The sequence below is a fragment of the Aegilops tauschii genome, chromosome 7 (assembly GCF_002575655.3).
Source record: "Aegilops tauschii subsp. strangulata cultivar AL8/78 chromosome 7, Aet v6.0, whole genome shotgun sequence".
Lineage (NCBI taxonomy): Eukaryota > Viridiplantae > Streptophyta > Magnoliopsida > Poales > Poaceae > Aegilops > Aegilops tauschii.
The window spans coordinates 250589538-250610148 of record NC_053041.3 but is presented as its reverse complement, the minus strand read 5'-3'; positions in this window follow the sequence as shown (position 1 = coordinate 250610148).

Here is a 20611-nt window from a genome sequence, read left to right as displayed (position 1 = left end):
AGTTGTCGCCGTGGATCCGAGAAAGATTGTTTGCTTCCTTTGGAATCATCCCAAGTCAGCCATGCACGTGCGAAGTATTCTATGGTCTGTTAGACTGATCATCTTCGTTCCATATGAATTCCGTAGCACACCAAGCCACTGGTTGATTTGTTCGAGGAGAAGAAGTTCCTTCTTAAGAAGCATGCCTTATGTAAGGACTTCGATATCCTCGTTGATGGCTCCTAACCAGAACTCGGTAGTGTTTTTTATAAGACTACTACGTGGCCATGCTTGTCCGGGACAGCGTGCTCACATGTATGTAGCAGAACCAGCTCATGTTTTGGAGCTTGCTACCGTAGCTCATTTCCCGATAATCTCGCAACGTCATCTCATCGATTTGTGTTGCAAACCTTCATTTTCTTCTAGACTCGATGAGTCTGGAATATCCTGTTACCAACTAGACCCGAATCTCAGGCAGATATGATGGTTGGAACTTTTCCAAGATCTATGATGTAGGTCCCGACAAGGTTGATGCTCTGGCCGACGCACCTAGCCGGAAGATCTATTATTGTAGCTTCTTGATTAAGCAATTTGACCATCTTCTCCATGAGGATTTTGTGCGACTTCTTCTAGAAGTTGCTCCTTGGGGATTCTTGTGCTCTTAGTTTCTTCGATTATACTATAACCATTCGAACAGTGGAATCACTCTCGACTATTGAGTTTTCCCTAGTTACTAGAATCATTCCCAGCATTTGCATTTTGTTCCCAGCTTGCACCCGCCATTGTGCCATTTTACTATGATCTGCCTTCTCAGTAATTGTTATTCAGGATCATCCTCAAAAGTGGGCTTACCATGGGTCCCATCCATTTCCGATGATGAAAAAAATCATCCATTGTGTTGTCTTCAACAAGGTAGTCCCCATCATCCATTCTAGTTTGAGTATGCCATCCTTTCGAACCCCTTTAAACGAACCTTTGTAATTTGCCTTAGGCTGGTATGAAGAGTTTCAATGATCTATGCATCAAAAGTAAATCTTTTTGCCACTTAAGGAAATATTTCCACGAGTCACCTCCCCCAAGGTGTCCCGTTATGGAATCATGGAAAATATTTTCCTTGCTGCCTCGAAACCCTCGTCAAATTGTTTCTTCCGCCCCTCCTGATGCATGTTTTGCCTCTCAGCTCCAGAGATGTTTCTATATCTCATTCTGTGAATTGATCTTGTGATCATTAAGATGATCCTAAGTTGCTCGAATCTCAGAAAGATCGATTCTTCTAAAATTCTCTCTCTACTCGTTGTTATGTTGGATGTAGTTCTTAAAGCAAGACGTCGAGATCAAAGTCATGCAATGAATCAACATCTTCGAGAAGAGCAATTGGATCATGAAGATTGTGTTAGTTTGTGTCCCCTCTGTCTTCTTACCTCACGTCTTGAATCTCGGGACGAGATTGTTGTTTAGCGGGGGTGAGTTGTCACATCCTAGCTAGTTCATGCATTAGAGTGTTGGATCATGTTTCTTTTTTTCCAGAAACTTGAAATTGGGAAGACAGAAACCCCAGCACCCCCTGTTAACAACTAGGGTTTACTAAAAATAATTTCAATGAACCTGAAATGCCCTTCTAAAATGTTCACAAATTTCTAGGACATCTTAAGGTCACTGGATTAATTCTTTATCTATTTGCATTTGGGCATTTAAATGCTATAGAATAATTCAAATGCCCAAATAATTCTGGATTTAAGTGAGGGCTGTTAGGAATAATTCCAACAGAGCCCACAATTATTTGTAGGATTTTTGGAAACGTTTTAGTATTTTTAATAAAGCCACACAGTTACAGAAAAAATAGGAAAAGAAAACAGAATAAAGAGAGGGAGAGAATCTTACCTGGCAGCCCACTGGCCGGCCCAGCACTGTGCTGGCCCGCGCCAATCAGCTGCTACCTCTTGCCAGAGCAGGCAGAGAGGTGACGCCGGCGTGCGCGAGCTCGCCACAGCGCCACCTGCTTGCCGCCCGCGCTGCTGGACGCGCTGGTCGACCTCCGTCGCCCGCTCGACCGCCCCGAGACCCCCATTCGCCCCCTGCACCTCTCCCTCGCCTCGCTCCGCCATGGCCGACGCTGCCGTGCTCGCGCCGGCGTGAACCTCGCAGCCACCGTGCTCCCCTCGCCTTCCCGTGCTGTCCAGCAGCTCCGTCTCGACGCCCTCGTCCTCTCAGCCGAGTCAGGCAACGCCGAACGGCCTGCATCGCCCCCTGCACCCTCGACTTCGCCGCCTCTGGTCCGAGATCGCCGGCGACCTCCCGACGTCGTCAGCCCGTCCCCGACCGCGCCGTTTGCTTCTACATGACCGCAGTGAGCTCCGCTACCTTCACCCCCTTCGCGTTCTCGCTCTCGAGCTCCGTAGCAACTGCACGTAGCTCACCCGCACGCGCCGCCGCTGAGCTCATCGCCGACGAGGCTCCGGCCATCCAACGGTCGCACCACCATGGTCGTTAGCTTCACCGCATCTCCAGGAGCCCGTAGCACCATCGCACGCCCCTCGCCGTGCTCTCTAGCGACGGGTTCGACTACACCCGTACCCCGGCAGCCGCACAGCTCGTCGCCGGCGTCGATTCCGGCGACCCCGAGCTCCACCACCACCACCAATCGATGCGGCTCGTTCCCAACTGCGTGTAGATGCTCTCCGCCGCCCATTTGGTCGCCGGAGCACGGATCCTGCACCCCACCACCGCGTCAGCCCAGTTGACCAGGGGTTTGACCTCCCCTGGGTCAAGGGGCCCGCCTGCTAATTCACCTGGATTAACTTTTAATTAATTCTAAATTAGTTAGTTTACTAACAGTGACACTGACGTGTGGACCCCACACGTCAGGTTTGACCTGGACGACCCCGCTGACCAGCTGACGTCACCCTGATGCAATGCTGATGCATTAATTTAATTACTGGAATTATTTTTATACAGGAAATTCCAGAAAATCCTATAAACTTCTAAAAATCATAGAAAATAATCTATAGCTCAGAATGAAAAGATTTATATATGAAAAATGATCAAAAGAATCCAATATATCCATCTGTACTAGTTTCATGCATGTTAGAGCAACCTAACCTTGCTGTTTAGATGAAACAAGATAATGCACTTATATGACTCTATAAAATGGGTTTGCATTTGAATCTTTGGTTCAAATGGACTCATCTTAATCTGTTCTAGCTTCCATTTGCCCAAAAAACATTCATATTGCCATGTCATGATCATGCATCATATTGTGCATTGCATTGATTGTATTTCTTCTCTGTTGCTGGTATTTGTCCCCTCTCGGTAGACGATGTTCCGACGTTGTGATCGTTGACACTAATGAAGACTCAATGCTATCTTCAGAAGTGCCAGGCAAGCAAACCCCCTTGTTCATTCTGATACAATCCCACTCTCTCGCTCCTGCTCTCTTTTACTGCATTAGGACAACAACAATTCATCTGTTACTTGCTGCGGTAGTTGAACCCCTTATCCTCTGCATGACCTGTCATTGCCACAGTAAATAGATGAAACCCACTAGCATGAGTAGGAGTTGTTTGAGCCCTGATGTGCCTACTCATTCATGCTTGTTTGTCATGCCTGCTACTGCTTAGAGTTGAGTCGGGTCTGATTCATCGGGGATGAGTTGGAATGGTGATGCACATGTCCTACTGTTGAGAGCTAAGTGTGTGAACATGATTTGGTAATGGTAGCGGTGAGAGGCCATGTAGGAGTACATGGTGGGTTGTCTCATTGAAACCGTCCTCAGGAACTAAGTTCTGTGTTTGTGATCCATGAACAGCTACTACCACGCATTGGAATGCTTAAGTGCCCCTCTCGACTTATTAATCAACCTGATCTCTGTCCAGGTGTTGCAACTAGTTTCTGGTGTTTGTAGGTAGTGTTAGTAGTCTACCAAGTGGCACCCGGTACAGGTGGGCTTGGGACAGACTAGGCACCGTGGCCGGGTATGCCAAGCGTCGCCCGTTTGGTGGGCTTGGGAACCCTGTACACATCGTTTGGGGCCGTGGGCGACACCCCGGCCGGATCTCCTTGCGGATGGAACCCGAATAGGCGATAAACCTGGACTAGAGACTTGTGTGGTTAGTCAGGTCATGGCCGACTCCCTCGCCAGGCTTCCGCTTGAAGGTTGCCGATATACACGACGTGTACATGGTGGTAAGTGGCGAGAGCGTGTGTGAAGTACACCCCTGCAGGGTTAACATCATCTATTCGAATAGTCGTGTCCGCGGTAAAGGACTTCTGGGTTGCCTGTATAGTTCATAGACAAGTGAAAGTGGATACTCTAAAATGCGCAAGATAAGCGTGAGTGGTATGGATGGCGTTCTCGTAGGGAGACGGGAGCGGATCATAGTGGAGTATTGATATGGTGAATATGTGGACTCATGTGCGCCACCTCAAAAGAGTTACTTGCAGTCGTAGTTAGGATAGCCACCGAGTCAAAGCTGGCTTGTTGCAGTTAAACTCCACCACCCATTTGTTGATACCGATGCATATGTAGATAGTTCTGATGTAAGTCTTGCTGGGTACATTTGTACTCACGTTTGCTTATTTTATGTTTTGCAGAGAGACGTCAGTCTCGCTAGTAGTTCCGTGTGGACTTCGACGTTTAGCTTGATACCTCAGCTACGATCTTGTGCCCTCGGCAGGATCTGGTAGATAGTCAGGCTTCTCAGCCTTTTTCATTTGTAGATGTCTGTACTCAGACATGTTAAGATTCCGCATGTGCTTTGACTTGTATGCTCTGAATGTTGGGTCATGAGACCCATGTTTGTAATATCTGGTTCTTCGGAGCCTAATGAATAAATACTCTGAGTCGTAGAGTCTTGTTGTGATGCCATGTTGTATTTGCACATATCGAGCATATTGTGTGTATGATTGAAATGCTTGGTATGTGTGGGATCCGACAACCTAGTTGTTTATCCTTGGTAGCCTCTCTTATGGGGAAATGTAGTCTTGTGCTTCCATGAGCCATAGTAGTCCGCTACAGCCCGGTTCACCGGAGTCCTGCTAGCCCAGCACTACTGCTCCGGAACACTTGACTGGCCGGCATGTGATTCACTTCGTTCCTGTGTCTGTCCCTTCGGGGAAATGTCACGCGGTGACATCCGGAGTCCTGCCTAGCCTGCTACAGCCCGGTTCACCGGAGTCCTGTTAGCCCAGTGCTACAGCCCGGATTCGCACGCTGCTGACCGACATGCTCGATGTTGATTCATGTATGCCTGTCCCCGTAAGTTAGTGCCACTTTGGGTTCATGACTAGTCATGTCGGCCCGGGTTCTCTGTCATATGGATGCTAGCGACACTATCATATATGTGAGCCAAAAGACGCAAACGGTAAGGCGACACCCGTGGGAATACCGTGCGTGAGGCCGCAAAGTGATATGAGGTGTTACCGGCTAGATCGATGTGACTTGGAATCGGGGTCCTGACAATTCCTTTCTCTTTTTCCATTTATTTTTCTTTACATTTTATTTTTTCCTTTCTCCTTTTTCTATTTCTTTCATTTTCATTTACTTTTCTATTTGCTTTCCATTTAATTTTATTTCCTTTAGCAGTTGCGCCTTTCTGCGTAAACGCTCTGCTACAAATCAAGTAGCAGTAGCGCTGTTCGTAGTAGATCGCTACTACTATGTGTAGCCTATCGCCTTAGTAGTGCGAATTTTAGTAGTAGCGCTTTTATCTTCAGGCGCGCTACTGCTACGATTGTATCTGTAGCGCTGTTTACAGCAACGCGCTACTGCTACTTAGCACTAGCGTGCTTTTTTAACACGCGCTACTGCTAAAGTTCTGTGTATAAGGTTTTCCCTAGTAGTGGCCGGGCATTACCATGAAAAGTGTGCTCGGCGAAAGGAAATCGAGCGTGTTGGGTAATGTGGTGCACCCCTGTAGGGAAGTAAATTATTCCAATAGACGCGTCCATGGTTACTGGACGCTTGGATATAGGAGATTATCCCGATCTTATACAACTTGAACCAGATACTTGATGAAATACATTGCTCAATAAATTCAGAATGCCCGCGGATCTTTTCTTGCTGGGAGTTGAGGAAAGATCTCATGGTATTGTATCATTGTGTTAATTATAAGTTGGTATCATATATGCTCATACTCCTTCCCTTACTACAAGATGATCTACTCTCCTCTGGTCTATTGCTGCAAGATGGCGGCCTTTGTGATACATAGAGCTTCCCCTTCTAGTTCTGGCATTTCTGCAGTATAGTCCACAGATATACCCCATTCCTTTGATACTGATGCATATGAATTATAGATCTGATGTAAGTCATGCGAGTACTTCGGATGAGTACTCACTGTTGCTTTGCAAACCCCCCTTTTCTTCTACCCGGTTGCTGCTATGAGATAGTAGTGCCCCAGATGCAAGTTCCATCATTGATGATTACTACGCGGAGGCCGACGACTAGGAGTAGTTCGGAGGTCCCTGGCAGGAGGCCTTGCCTTTTTGATCTAGAGCCGTTGTTTGTTTTTTCCTTCTTAAGACACCTTCGTATTTGTCTATAGACACACCTAACTCCGTTTGTAATTTCGGGTCTTGCGACCCTGGCTTGTAATATATTGTTTCTTTGTTTAATTTGAGTCGTAGAGTTGTTTTGTGATATTATACCGTGAGTCACTGACCTTGATCGTGCATGTTGCATGGATGTTTAGTGCACGATTAATTTCAGGGGCATCACAAGTTGGTATTAGAGCCGACTGCCTGTAGGAACCCCTTCCAAACTCCTTGGTCGATGTTGAGTCTAGACTTCAAAACGTATTTTCTAAACGACTAACCATCTTCTGTGGCTTACGGGCCCACATCACCTATGGGTGGGTTTAGGATCTTTTATTCCACATCTTTACTCTTGGTTCTTGACTTCTCTTCCTTTCGGGTTAAAGATTTTACTAACTCTAACTTTAGGTTCTTGTAACTACTTCCTCCCAGAGAGTCCCTCATTCCAGATGATCGCTTGATTCACCAGAAGATTGTGAAGATACTCTTCGATGTTTTCCCGAGACCCTTGTGCCCACCGCCATTGCAATTCTCCACCACCGATAAGTCCATATGGATAAATACATACACTTGCCATTCATACCATCATTCCTCGTTGCTCTTGTTATTACAAGATATCCCAAACATTTTTCTATATTCCGAGAATCCATTGTGCCTACTACCTTGTAGCTCCTTTCCGCAGGAATACGCCTACGAATAATTCCTCACATTTATCGGGGATTTTTTCATGTCCAGTTGTTCATGTGTATCGCATAATACTTCATAATGCTATCTCATCTTCCAAGAATCCTCTGAAGCCTATTGCTCTGGAAGGTCTTGCATGCCTGCAGTATGGTTAATTCCATATGCCTAACAATATTCATTGATGTCCTTTGTCATTACCATCTTGAGCCCCTCAATTCAATATGTTTACGAATGCTCGCAATCATCTTTCAAATCTCAGAATTCATCCTTCCGGATCAGACGTCATTTTGAACATGAGCTGGTTCTCAGCCAATTAAGTTGCAACCGATTGTGCCTCTAAGCCTTTTAAACTTACTCATCTTTTATCAGAGCATCTACTTCTGATGCCCCAATTTAGAAATCGCAATCCCTTTTTATTTTATATTTTGAATTATCCAGATGTTTCTATAATCTGATGCCTTTGCATTATTTGTTCTTCTTGTTGAGTACCATTACTCACATCAGATCTTCTGCGGGCTGATACGTCTCCAAAGTATCTATAATTTTTGATTGTTCCATGCTGTTTTATTATCAATCTTGGATGTTTTATAATCATTTTATATCATTTTTTGGTACTAACCTATTGACATAGTGCCCAGTGCCAATTGCTGTTTTCTGCATGTTTTTTACATCGCAGGAAATCAATATCAAACGGAGTCCAAATGCCCCGAATTTTTTTGGAGATTTTTTATGGGCCAGAAGGAAGAAGATGGGCCCTGGTGGAACCTAGGGGGAGTCTCGAGGAGGGGAAAACCCGCCAGGGCGCGCCAGGAGGCCCAGGCGCGCCCTGGTGGGTTGTGCCCACGTCGGGCACCCCACGGACTGCCTCTTTGCTCTATAAATACCCCAAAAATACCAGAACCCTAAAAGCATCAACGAAATATTCATCCAGCCGCTATAGAGTCCAGAACCACCAGATCCAATCTAGACACCATCACGGAGGGGTTCACCACTTCCATTGGTGCCTCTCCGATGATGCGTGAGTAGTTCTTTGTAGACCTTCGGGTCCGTAGTTCGTAGCTAGATGGCTTTCTCTCTCTCGCTGAATTCTCAATACAATTGTCTCTTGGAGATCCATAATGTAACTCTTTTTGCGGTGTGTTTGTTGGGATCTGATGAACTTCGAGTTTATGATCAGTTATATGTTTTTATATCAATGAAAGTTATTTGAGTTTCTTTGATCTCTTATATGCGTGATTTCTTATAGCCTTGTATTTCTTCTCCGATATTTGGGTTTTGTTTGGCCAATTTGATCTATTTATCTTGCAATGGGAAGAGGTGCCCGGTAGTGGGTTCGATCTTACGGTGCTTGATCCCAGTGACAGAAAGGGAACCGACACGTATGTATCGTTGCTACTAAGGATAAAAAGACGAGATCTAATATCAGCCGCAATAGATAGATGGATCTTTTCTACATCATGTCATTGTTCTTATTGCATTACTCTGTTTTTCCATGAACTTAATACACTAGATGCATGCTGGATAGCGGTCGATGTGTGGAGTAATAGTAGTAGATGCAGGCAGTAGTCGGTCTACTAATCTTGGACGTGTTGCCTATGTAATGATCATTGCCTGGATATCTTATTTGAAGTTATATCAATTGCCCAACAGTAATTTGTTTACCCATCGTTTGCTATTTTTCTCGAGAGAAGCCACTAGTGAAACCTACGGCCCCTGGGTCTTCTTTCTCATATATTTGCCTTGCGGTCTACTTTTCCTTTGCGTTTTGTTTCAGATCTATTAAACCAAAAAATACAAAAGTACCTTGCTGCACTTTATTTTATTTGCGATCTATTATTTCAATCTATTACAATTTTCTCCCGTCTCCTAGCCATTTTTTGTGCCGTTAGCCGAAAGGGATTGACAACCCCTTTAACACGTCGGGTTGCAAGTGGCTGTTATTTGTGTGCAGGGGCTGTTTACGTTTTGTTGCTTGGTTCTCCTATTAGTTCGATACCTTGGTTTCATTACTGAGGGAAATACCTACCATCGCTGTGCTACATCTTCCTCTCCTCTTGGGGGAAATACCGACGTAGTCCTAGCAGACATCATCACGGTCCGCTAGATCCTTTGGTGGATTATTACCTGACCATTCCTGCATATTCTAAAACATTGAGTTCTTCTCTTGGTACAAATTGCCCGTGTCCAGTCGTATCACCTACTTTCGAACATGTATCCCTTGCTTCTGTTATCTATTGTATAGGTTTGTATGATGCCCCGATGGGTTGTATCTATGCTTCTGCCATCTGTGTGAACCCAGAAACTTCTACGGATCATACTCTACTGGTATTAGGCCAGATAGAATTTCAACACTACAACTACATCGAAAGCGAGAAGTGAATGGAAGGTTATGCATTGGAGAAGTGGGAGTCGACCTTGAACTTTTTGTTCATGCCCATGGACACGATGTAGACCTTATCATGGAAGCTTCTTGTGAAAATAATGTTCCCCTTGTTATAGGTTCATCTTGTATATGTGATCTGATCATTTGCAATCGTGGTTCCGACCATATTGTTCTCCTTTGATTCCATTTCTCAAACAAGTTAAAGAACTTGTCTTATGCATATCAATATGCATGTCCAACTTATATTGTGAACTACCTTCGAGTATTACCCTTGGTATCTCGAGAATACTACAGAACTGCATTATTACTTATGATTTCTTCATCAAATATTGCTTCTCGCTAATTTTAGTTTTTCCCCGGGTTCTGAGTTGTTTGTCATTCGTGGATGTCGATAAGTGAATCGAATCCAAACTACAATGCAATACCCCTAATAAGTTTTGTTGATGGGAAATTTAAACTCAATCATGTCATTCCTAACCTGACGGCAACATCGTTATCGTGCAAATTTTAATTGTGCTACCTGGTCCTTCTTTCCGGAGCACACTTTTTTGACGATGAGCTAAGCTTATGTCGAGCTTCTTTGTCATATCGTTTCGCCTTGAAGAGCAAGATTGATTCTGAGGTTATGTCGTATCCGTGGTTCCAATAACCTTTCACTTCATCACTCCTTTTGCTTGATTCCATCGCTGATCAATTACATCTTCATGGAACCTCTCGACAAAGTTTGTCGTGATCATCATCAACCTTTTGACTTCTTCCTAGATGTGAATCAAATTCATGATGAGAAATACCATCCTTGCCACTCGATAATTTGTGTTGTCATCGACAACATCCTGGCTTTCCTTCCAACACAGTCTTGGTCATGTTTTGGTTATACACCGAGTTCCCTACTATTCTTGAGATTGTTCCTTGAGTATTTCTTGTAGCCTTCCAATCCAGTCTTTACTTGAAACACCATAACGTTGCTACCCCGAAGCATGACTGTGGTACTTCAAACATCATCGAGAACATTGGATGCGCAATGCTAAATGTTTCTTGATCAATTATCCAAACACCATTGTATGGGTAAACATCGTAAATTTCCTCGTCCCTTTACCTAAATGGTTATTTACTTGTTATCCTGCCATTGATATCCTCCTCTATTTGTTCTTGGAAAGGATATACTCCTAATACTTGTGAATAATCACATTTTCCTTTCCATTGATCTGTTTAATCAGATAAACAATATTTTCCTTTCCATTGGTTTGTTTAACCTTTCTTATAATTTATGTGATCTAAGCAGTAATAGTTCCCTGCTTATGTGAACACCTCGTTGTACAACTCTGTCAGTAAGACCCTGTTACTATTGTTGATGACATTCCGGTAACCCCGGTGGACGAGAACTTTGCCTATTGGTCCGCCTCGTCTTACCGACCAGGAAAATGCTTCTCTTCGTCCCCCGCCCTTGGTATTGACATTGTTGCCAACATAGCATTCTAATGATTCGAAAAGGCTTGAGTTCATAAATACATACTCGTGCATCGTACCTTACCTATTGGTAGTAGTTGCAATTGTACCTTCCAGTTACCCATGTAATCATCTATCATTCTACCTTGAGTCTATCATTCTTCGAAATTCCTTACGGAAACTCTCTAATTAAGTATGAAGTTTCATGTAAATTACTATGTGATCCTTGTATCCAAAATACCCTTGCATTTGGCCTCATATGCATTTCACGAGCCACGTTCCCTCACTTGTTGTATTCCATTCTCAGACGCAATACTTATTCCTGTTGCTCTGAACCCCATTCACACTCTGGGTTGGGCATGGAATGATTGCATAACCGCTTGAAACTTCTTATTGCACCTTCTTACTTTGCTCTCAATGCTTTTCTTGAATATCAAATCGAGAGATGCCTCTATGCCTCGTTCGCTGAGATAGCCCCCAGGTACGTAACATGTGTTGAGCTCCATCCTTCTCGAGTTTTTCCCCTTATCCTTTTCCTAAGTATGATGAAGATCCCGAAGGAAGAATGACAACTTCGTCACGATGACCTGAAGCAAAGAAATGAAGACATCAATGATATGTCCATTTTGCATCATGCTTTTATATCAATATTTATTGCATTATGGGCTGTTATTACACATTATGTCACAATACTTATGCCTATTCTCTCTTATTTTACAAGGTTTACACGAATAGGGAGAATGCCGGCAGCTGGAATTCTGGGCTGGAAAAGGAGCAAATATTAGAGACCTATTCTGCAGAACTCCAAAAGTCCTGAAACTCCACGGAAGTTATTTTTGGAATTAATAAAAAATACTGAGCGAAGAAAGTACCAGAGGGGGGCCACCCACCATCCACGAGGGTGGGGGGCGCGCCCCCTGCCTCGTGGGCCCCCTGGCAGGCCTCCGGTGCCCATCTTCTGCTATATGAAGTCTCTTACCCTGAAAAAAATCAGAAGCAAGCTTTCGGGATGAAACACCGCCACCATGAGGCGGAACCTTGGCGGAACCAATCTAGGGCTCCGGCGGAGCTGTTCTGCCGAGGAAACATCCCTCCGTGAGGGGGAAATCATCACCATCATCATCACCAACTATCCTCTCATCGGGAGGGGGTCAATCTTCATCAACATCTTCACTAGCACCATCTCCTCTCAAACCCTAGTTCATCTCTTGTATCCAATCTTTGTCTCAAAACCTCAGATTGGTACCTGTAGGTTGCTAATAGTGTTGATTACTCCTTATACTTGATGCTAGTTGGTTTATTCGGTGGAAGATCATATGTTCAGATCCTTTATGCATATTAACACCCCTCTAATTATGAACATGAATATGATTTGTGAGTAGTTACGTTTGTTCCTGAGGACATGGGAGAAGTCTTGCTATAAGTAGTCATGTGAATTTGGTATTCGTTCGATATTTTGATGAGATGTATGTTGTCTTTCCTCTAGTGGTGTTATGTGAACGTCGACTACATGACACTTCACCATTGTTTGGGCCTAGAGGAAGGCATTGGGAAGTAATAAGTAGATGATGGGGGAAACAGTCGTACCGTTCAGAGTAGTTGGAGATGGCTCCTTTCCCCTCTCCTTCCCCCCTCTCCCCTCTCCTCCCCGCTCCCCGCTTCTCTCTTCCCCAGATCTCGCCTCCGTCCATGCCCCCCCCTTCGCAGCTTGCTCCCTCCCCCTCTCCCCCATCGACCCCCTCGCCGCCTGGTGCTCGGGGGGCTCCCCTTGCTCCATGGGCGCGGCGGTCCGTCCGGTGGTTTCGCTAGGCTCGTCGGCCTTTCCTGGATTTCATTTTTGGGCGTTGGGGGATGCGGAGGACTCGGCCTCTGATTCGGAGGAGTGTATTTCGTCCGCCGTGGCGCCGTTGGTGCCGGTCGTCCCTGCGTCGGGCCGTGCCCGGAAGTTCACCCCGGGGGGCCGGGGCCGGCCGGTGGCGGCGCCATCGGGATCGTCTGGGTGGTTGCGTGTTGGTCGACGTTGACGCGAGGCGGGCAGGTGCCCGGATCCGTCCCCTAATCGTGGTCTCATTGGCCCTTCTCCCTCCGTCGATGTTTGTAGCTGCGTGTGACCTGGGGTCTCCGGTCGCCGGTGTTGGCCCTTCTTCTCCTCTCCGGCCGGGGCCGCTGCCGCTGGCGGCGGCTGTCGGTCAAACCCTAGTTCGGGTGCGGCCTGTGGTGGGGATGGGTCCCCTTGGTCCGGTGGGCCTGGAGGCTCCTGGTTTGGCTAGGGATGGGCCGTTTGGGCCTCCGGCCTTGTCTTCTTTCGCTGCTTTCCCCCCTTCCTTCTGTGGTTCCGGGGCAGTTGGTCGTGGCCTCTGCCCCACGTGTTTCCCCTCTCCCGGCCCAATGTTCTGTCCTGGCCCAGTCGGGCTTGGCTAGCCTTGGCTATTTATGGGTGCGACGCGGTTCCCTTCCCCCCTTCCTAGGGTTTCCGGCCTCCGTCGCTGATATTCGCAGAGCGCGTCGTCCTATCCGCCATTTCCTCAGATCCAACTCCACTACCCCTCCTCTTCGTTTCTCCTTCGTGGAAGTGCTCGCCATGGACAAGTCCAGGGGGTATTCCTCCGAGAGGCCCTCTCGGGTAGCAAGCGTGCTCGTGAAGATTCACCGGGCTCTAGGGCGGATCTGGCGTATGAAGCTGAGTTGCATTCCAAGTTGGAGGCTGGGCGTGTGGCGCGCGAGGTGTCGCCCGAGCGCGAGGCTTGGGCGGTTGGGCCGGAGTGGCTCTAGCGCGACGAGCAGGAGCGTTCGGCTGCCAGATCTGGGTCGGCGCTCCCTGGATCTGGTGGCGCGGTAGCATCGGTGCCGGATCCGTGGGAAGCTGCTGCCGCTTCGGCTGGTGGTGGCTCTTCCTCGTCGGCTCCGCGTCCGGCTCCGGCCAGGGGTCCGGTGCCCCCGCCTCGGCTGCCTCCTCATTCCTTTGCGGCTGGTGCTGCCTCCCGCCCGGGCCCGCGCTTCGTGTAGCGACCCGACCTCAGACGGTCAAGTCTCTGTGCTTAAGTGTCATCCCTGGATCGGTATGCTGACATAGACAGTACTCAAGGATTTATAACAGAGGTAAATCACATGTATAAAGTAACATAAATACTATTACCTCAATCCAAATAGCGGAAGTAACAACAAGGTTGTGGATTCCCATCAACACCAACGACAAAGTTGAGTGTAGAAATCATAACCCTAACGTATCACTTACTCTTCGTAAGATTCCTGCAACATGAGACGTTGCAGCCACAAAGGGTCAGTACATTGAATGTACTGGCAAATTCACACCATAGGATAATGATGAATAATAGCTATCACTACATGCATATTTGGCTGGTGGAAAAAGCTCTAGGTTTATTTTTGCATAAAGCCAATTTTTCACTACAACAAAGGAATATATTTTATTTAACTACAAAGTTATTTGAAAATATTGAGAAGGTATATCCCCAACTCAATCCCAATTAAAAGTTAACAACCCAACAAATTAATTAAGTAAAGTGATGAGATCAACATGATAATCCAAGAACCAGATACTCAAGATGTCCATAACTGGGGACACAGCTAATCATGATTAGTTTGTACACTCTGCAGAGGTTTGCGCAATTTTCCACACAAGACTCGATCTCCTCCTTTGGATTTCTCGCACTACATGGTGTTTGAGAAACGGATGACCGAGACACAGTCTTTCAGAAGCATTAACTCTAACCCCGGGTAGACAGTACCAACCTACATCCCCTACATCTGCTAGCCTACCACTGGAAGAGGTCATGCAACATACTCAACTATGCTAGAGCCCATAATAGCTTGTGGCTGCACACGAAAGTTTCTAGCATGAATAATCTTATGTTCCCTTTGAGCCTGGGTGGCGGACCATAGGAGGATCACACGGTATAACCTCGGGATCTCCTAGGACAACACTGGTATATCCCCAGGTGTCCGGGCAAGTCCACTGGTATATCCCAGGGTGCTCCTACCAATCCACCCAGATGTGTATTAAAGTAGCCACCTTAAGTTAACCATTTATAATAACTCTCACATCTGTCATGAATCACTCAAACCGAACCACGTCTACGAGCATATCATAGCAGTAAGCACAACGTAGAAGTAACTCTCAAGGTTTGAATGCAGGACAATAGGTTCTACCTCATCATCTACTTCCTAAAACACACATATTAATCAGATCCTACTCATGCACTGTTTGAGGGTGAAACTAATGCATAAAAACTGGGTATGAAAGGGATATGATCAAAGTGTGAACTTGCCTTGTACGGTTGATGAAGATGATTCGCACTCATAACTCCTGATAGTTCTACTCGTCACACTCCGGTCAATCTAGCGTAAGCAAGCAATAGTAACCACACATAAGCAATCAAGCAAAATAATCGAAGAAAAGAACTCGGAAAACTTCGAAAACAGGCAAATAACTCTTGCAACAGAAAACAATTTCTAACAGTACCAAAATTAGGTGAATTTGGCCTTATCAGAAATTTTAGGTCAAGAGCTTTAATTTGCAAAAAGAATCAACTAAATCGGAGTTATAAAACTCAAGTTATGAACAAAATAAGTTTGAATTCAAATCTCATCTAATTCAAATTTTAAAACTTTCAAAAACATGTTTAAGTTGTCTTACTGGAAAGAGGGGATCATAACGAAGAAGTGGGCGTTATTTTCGTTCGATTTGGACAAACGAGCAAAAAGTAGTGAAGGTTTGAAGATCAGGGGCTAAATTGTAAATAAACTAATTACATCTAAGTCCCTGGCCGAAATTAAAAAGAAAAAGAAAAAATCTACTGAATGGACGTTCGCTGCCGAACGCTAACTAACGAAAACCGTTCGCTACCAAAAGCTAGCGAGCGAACGCTCGCTAAATAACCTAACCTAAAAAAACGGGTTTTCCGAAAGAAAGCAAAACCGATAGGTTTTAGCGGTTTTACCGGTCGAGGCGGTTTTCCGTCGAAAAACTGGCGGCGGCGGTTAGCGAGTCCGGTGGCGGATCTGGCGAGTCCTGGCGGCGGCGCGGCGGCTCCGGTGAGGTGCGGCAACAGCGGCGGTGGCGCCGGGCTACGGCGTAGGGCGGCGCAGCGAGGGGCAGCGGCGGAGCTGCGGCAGCGACTAAGCGCAGCGGCGGGGCGGGTGTGCAGCGCCGGCGAGATGCGAAAAGGAGAGGGGGTCCCGGGGCGCACTATTTGAGGGGGGCAAGGTGGCGTGGGGGAGGGGCACGGCGGCGAGGCGGGTTTCCGGGCGAGGTACGGTGCGGTGGCGCAGTCCCGCGCGCTCACGTGAGGTAGGTGGCGGCGTCCTGGGCCGGCTGGGCCTTCGGCCCAGTTCGGTCCGCGGGTAAGTTTTTTTTATAAAAAAACATTTTCCAGACAAACAAAATAATAAAAACAAAGTAAATAAGAATATTATATAGGCATATAATATATCAAAATTTTTTAAAAAATATTTTCTACAGCATGAACATTTTTCTAGCATAAAAAAATCCACACAAATTCAAATAGAACAAAGAGTGCTACTGATGCAATAAATCCCAATAAAAATCATTTGAAAAATAACAAAATTAACTCAAATTTATTTCTCTCCAATTTTCTGATGTAGGTAATCATTTTACCCTAATTTCCATATATTTTATTTTTGGAGAAAAATAATTTGAATAAAAGCCAAATAACTCCAAATTGAAAAATAATTTCAATGGGACTTTAAATGTGATTCGTTTAAACTTTCAACTCATATTTCATATGTTTTGAAGAAGTCATTTTATCTTCTCTCATGAAAATCATTGAGTTGCTTGAATTTTTTGAATAAAAAAAATTCCAAATGAAATTCAAATCTTTTCAAAAACCATTTTCATTTATTTAAATGGAAAAGGTCATGTCATCTTCTCTCTAGGGTTTTGTATTTGAAAAGAATTTGAATTCTCGGAGGTCATAAAAGCAAAATGAAAGTTTGGGAAAGTCCTTTTATTCCCTCTCATTTAACTTTCAAAAAGTTTTGAATTTCACTTAATTTCATACATCACAATCATACAATCAATCAAAACTATCTATTTAATATAACATTCCAAAATTTAGAATTTTGGGATGTTACAAACCTACCACCTTTAAAATGAATCTCGTCCTCGAGATTCAGAGAGGCTAGAAAGAAATAGGTTAGGTGTGGGGGTCTTCTCAAAATCCATCGATCATCACAGGGGTCAGGGGTTCTACCACCCTTAGAAACAATCTTTTCCTCAATTCTTCTGTCCTTTCATCTTGGTAAGGTTCTTCTGTGACTTGGTCTTCTTAGCTGACGGGTCTGGCGCCAATACTAAACAACCATCGATATCTCATGGTGGTCAACCATTTATGGTTTCTCCTGCAGGAAATGGGTCTGGGTTGAACCTCACCATATATCCTATGGTTGGCAACAGCTGCCTTGTACAACGGAAAATACTTATACCATTATAAGTTTCAAACAAGGTTAATATCGTCATCGCTCTACTATAGGTAAGTCACTCAGATTTACCATCCCATATAGCAAGGCGAATAATAATAGTAAGTCGGTATGGTGATCAATCCATCCCGCACCCAAATCATTACCATGTCTATGGTTTAGCGAATCTCGCATTCTAACACTCGGTCATCCTCACCAGCATTGCAGAATTTCTCTTGTCGACGAACTGGGTTTGTATAAATCCATTGATTCTGCAAACCAAACAAACATCTATCATTCCTTCACAACTCTCACGTTTTGCGTGAACTCCTATCAGATCGTCTGTTGATAGGGCGTAACATCTTCCAGGGTTTTTTCCTTCAGCAAGAGTGTGCTTGCTTCTTGACAGGTCCTGGGGCCTGTGGGTTATGGCCCATCTCATCACTTATAAACATTGAACTCATCATCGGGGCAACTGATCATTATTTCAACATCCAGCTCCTCGCATGCTTAAATCCATCCAATTATATTGTCTCTCTTCCTTCTATTGGTACCAAACTAAGACGTGGTTACTTAGACTCATCATGGAGTTAAAATTGCTCCATACTTCCAACATCATACCTCCTTTATATCCAATAGTACTTCATCCCTTCATACTCTTGGTGTATCCCACATATCGAGATAAACTCGTACTTATTTTGTCCGAAATCCACTCTGTGGAATATCATTATCTTTTCCAGGGGTCAAGTATCCTCACGGGGTACTGCCACCCTTAAAATGCACAAATTCTTCCATAGACCATATTTCTCATATCCTCGAAAATGGTCAAAATCTTTCTTCATAGAGTAACTACTCATAAAATCCATATCAGTACCAACGATGCTAACTTCATTGATTCTCCAATTATTGCAATCTCCTGCATTTCCATTACAGGCCTCAACTCAACACCTCAATATAAGAGAAATGTTCCCTCTACTACTACTATATTTCTCGTTGCAACTCAACAATTTATCACAAGTCTCCTTCTCCTTGGGACATTCTCTGGCAAAGTGCCCTACTTCATCACAACAAAAACATATTACTTCTGATGAGTCTCGAGGTTTTCTCATGATTACATAGCCTCCTTGGGTCCTCGGCTTCCTTTTTGGGCAACTACTAAAGTGGTGCCCTGACTCCTTGCAACTGAAACAGGTGATATGACTCAGGTCCTTCCTGGAATCCAATCTACTTCTCTCCCTGGACTTTTCCGTTCCAATCATGGCTTCTATTTCCTGTGGGTCATACTCTACTTCCTCTGTCGGGAATTCTACTAGATCCCCATTCAGACAATTTCGGGAGATGTGTCCTTCTTCTCCACATGAATAGCATGACTTGGTGCAGGGTTTAATTGGGTCTTCTTCGGGTGTGTCCTCCACCTCTTCCTTCATCACAAGTTCTTCTAAAATTTCCATGAGGGCTCCTTTCATTGTTTCTTTCTTCTGCTGGATGGTTCTTTGTACCATGGGGTAAATGTGACACTGAGCAGGGTAGTGGGTAGTCCCTTCACATAAGAAACAAGTAATCTGCCTAGTTGGGCATTCTTCAGCTGGGTTACTTCCTTCACAATTAGGGCATTCATGCATGTGTTCCTTATGGTTGTTTCCTATTTCTCCACAAAGCTTGCATGCCCAGGGTTTCTTCATACCATTTCCATAAGGCTTCAATTTCTGGGACACAAGACGAGACTTTAGTATAGTGAACTTAAATTCTTTCCAAGTGGTCACTCCTTGCCATCCATTGATGGTTTGGTACATCCTCCACCAAGTAGTAGCACCTCTTTCAAAGCACTGAAGAGCATACTGGGTCATATCCTTTCCGACTATAGTGTTATTCTCCATATGATTTTACATGTTCTGAATCCATCGGTCCGTCTCCAATTGACTTATTGGTCCAGGAAACATGAGTTCATCTCCATTCATCCTCTATTGGGTCCAGGGTTTTTTGGGGTGGGGTAAGAGAGATAGAGATGGGATACACACAATACAAACAATAGTTTTGAAAAGACAGATTTTATTTGTGGCTGTCGAAAAACAACAAACAAATGACAGCTCACAATCGTCGCATCTAACGTAGGTATATAACATGGGTTTAGTCTTCTAAAGGTCAATAAATCTTCAACGTCGCCAAACTCTTCCAGTCTTGTTCATGTCTCCGATGGCTTCTTCCGATCGTGCTTGTCCTTCTCAAGTTCTTTTGCTAGATCATCTCTATTGACGCGAAGTCTCTCGTGGCGTCCTTCAATATTTCTGGAGTTGCGTTCCAAACTTCCGGGTTTCAACATCCTTGGCATGAACCATGGTCCTACTGTCCTTCAGTTCCTGACGAATCCCAGTATCTCGAGGTTTTGCTCCTCTAGCTTGGCTACTTTCAGCTTCTGGTCCTGAGTTCTTCATGAAATGCTTCATTGTCAAAATACGGCTTCCTATAGGTCCATCTTAAAACTCCTGATGTAATTCTCCAGATCCTGGTGATACACCAGCTGAGGTTAAAACTTCATCTTTTGCTGATAGGTGCTCCATTAGCCTTTTCTCATCCAATCCTTCCGAAGAAAATGCATGCTTAACTTAGTACGGTGACAATAGCATAAGCGGGGGAATACATCTTGGATAGCCGTGTTTCTGCCCTTGTCATTGCCATGAGCTATCATTCCATAGTTGATATCTCCTCCATTAGGTTTTTCTTGACAAAAACTTTGAGTTCTAATGCTCCATGTTCCGGTCTTTCTCCGATGCACCTTGATCTCGGGTATTGACAGCTTCCATAGTCTGCCAAGTTCCATAAGGGGTGCCTTCCTAGGTCATACAAATTTGGAAAATTCTACAGGGCCTTCAAATTCTCCTAGTCTTCGTAATCTTCAACCGTTGTAGTTTCCATTATTATAATGCACGGTAAAATCCACTTCATTCCGGAGTGGTCTTAGTTGTCCGATATCTTGTCCTTCTCGGAGTGGCTCATTAGCTGAATCTTCGCGTGGTCAAAAAGGGAAAGGGGTATTGTCCAACTAAAAGGGAATATTTGAATAAGCTCAGAAGAGAAGAGAGGTAAAAGATCCTTTTTTTGAAAAGAAAGTTGTAGAGAAAAATCTTTTCTATGGCTTGCCAGTTTCTAGGGGTCACG